Genomic DNA, 2,295 nt, shown 5'->3' with positions numbered 1-2,295 from the left:
AGGCGTGGGATCCCAACTGCCGCACAGCCGCAGCCGAGCAGCCCTCTGCTCTGCTCCGTCACTCGGGCCCCGCACACGGCTGCGATCAGAGTTTTGCAGCACCGGCCGCCCGCCAGCATCCCTGCGCACGGAGAGCAGAGCAGCAGTTGGTCCCAACTCCCTCCTCGTTTGCACAGTTTCTGCAGAGCGTTTCTGCTCTGGTTTGACAGGAGCTCGCGTTCGCCCGACTTCCACGATAATATATGCAGCAGAACTGGATACATTTCAAACCAGCTATTACACCACAGTATGTTCCAACACAAATATATGCAGTGTAGTGCAGCAACAATTCTTCGAGGAGTATTACTCTGTAACACAGATTGCAGAAAAAACCTCATTTCCCTGCCCACCCCCCCGCCTCGCCGTGGGTCAGCACAGACCGCGCTGCAAAACACGCTTCCCCGGCGAGCCTGCATGAAATCAGTCGGAGGGAATAAACCTGATACAAATCTAAGAAGTGGGAAATCTCCAGACATTCAAATCCTCTGTCCGGCACCACGTGGTACAACACGCGGGCGGTTTCTGGCATTTTCCGCAGTCCCCCCACCCCTTCGGTCCCCCACCCCGTGGAGGGGACGGCAGAACCGCCCGGTGCCTCCGGCCCTGCAGAGAGCGGAGCATCACTCTGCTGCGGCACCAGAAGCCCCTGCCTGGGCTGTGGGCGAAGCACGGGGAAACACAACGCTTTTCCCCATCACAGATGAAATGCGGAGTAGGAAGTGGAGATTTTTCCTCTTCCCCCCAACAAGCAAAATCTAACACAAAATTACAATAAGTTTGCGGGGGCAAACGCGGTTTCTTGCTGTTTGCTTTTGCAAGAGCTCCCAGAGCGCGGGTGGCACCGACACCTCATCCCGGCTGCTCGCAAGGACCGAATGCCCCGCGGAGGAGCAAAGCACCAAAGGGACCCAAGCTCCTCGGGCAGAGGCGGCTGCTCCCCGCGGGCACTGCCACGCGCAGCCCCACGCAGCCCCGGCGCCCGCCAGTGCGCTCACAGCTCCCCTGACGATAATTTCAGAAGGAATCCTTATTGCATCTAAACTTGCCATTTAAAAAAAAAGAAATTCTACTGTGGCGTATGCACAGCTGCAGGAGGAGTCAGAATGAAAACCAGTACGAGAAGAGAAGGGAGAAGAAGCGGGTGCGCGATCAGGCAGGAGAGGAAGGAAAGGCGGGATTCTTCATAACGGGTGAACCTGTGAACCGCAGGCTCCAATTTAATTTCGCAGCCCATCAATCAAGCTGCTGGGTGTCAAAGCTAAGGGCTAGCAGGGACTGTTTCAGTAGAGGGCACTCAAGTCCCAGAAATCTGCATTCGCCAGCCCCGCTGGATCCACTCCGGTGTTTTAGGAGACGACTGGAGCACATGAATCTCGGTAATGGGAGCGCTGGGCCTCATAACTCACATTGATTGTAGTAATATTACACCTGATGCACATAAATCTAAACAAAACGCATGCGGATGTAGCTAATTCAAATGAACCAGTTTAGGTACCATTAAAAAAAATAACGGGAAGCCTCTTTTTCTTCATTAGCATGGAAAAATGCCACAGCTATAGTAACGCTTATGTCTCTTTCTGCAAGTTTCATACTTCCGCTGCTGCTCTGAAGCATGAATCTTATTTGAAAAGGTCCTTTGTCAATCACCATTTCCCCCTAGATATTAATAATTTCAACATTTTTTCCACTTTTGCAAGCAGTTCCTTTTCATACTTGAAAATAACAAGCCTTACATTCATAGTCTTTAGAACATCCATAAATATACAGCTTTATTTGTAGGTGAGAGAACTGAGATTTTTATGTATATTAAAAAACCCAGCATAAAACGTACACAACTATCCGAGTCCGACCTGTGTAATAAATGGAGCTCTAAATACCACATTGATTCACTGTAAAAAGGCAGCATGAAAATCTAACGCATCCAAGTATCCTCATAACAAACTGGAAATAATCAAATGACTTCTAAACAGAACACCATGTTCATAAGTTATAAATACAGCAGAGAATTTGCACTAATTGATATACTACGAAATGATGAATTACCACATTAAAGCTATTTTCACAGCGGTTGTGAACTGGGCAAATCTCTCATAATTTTAGCATCGCTGTAACAAATCGCAGAACGCCAAAGCCCTTCTGCTACCTTTGATTGTCCTTCAACAAGGCAGCAGGCGCAGATTCCCAAATCAGGTCCTCACTCCCCCGACACAGACTCCCCCTCCCAAGGAGGGGCTCCCTGCAGGCGCTGGGGCGCGG

General features: G+C 50.0%; 1 protein-coding gene across 1 annotated transcript in view; it reads left to right on the top strand.

The window, feature by feature from the left end:
- Nucleotides 1-2,295, top strand: part of GRIK3 (glutamate receptor, ionotropic, kainate 3) — a 124,486-nt gene that overhangs the window by 915 nt on the left and 121,276 nt on the right. The gene's annotated exons all lie outside the window — the stretch shown is intronic.

Source organism: Charadrius vociferus, unplaced genomic scaffold (genome assembly GCF_000708025.1).
Source record: "Charadrius vociferus isolate BGI_N301 unplaced genomic scaffold, ASM70802v2 scaffold562, whole genome shotgun sequence".
NCBI classification, from domain to species: Eukaryota; Metazoa; Chordata; class Aves; order Charadriiformes; family Charadriidae; genus Charadrius; species Charadrius vociferus.
The sequence above is the reverse complement of the archived record's forward strand: the minus strand, read 5'-3'. Positions and strand labels throughout refer to the sequence as shown.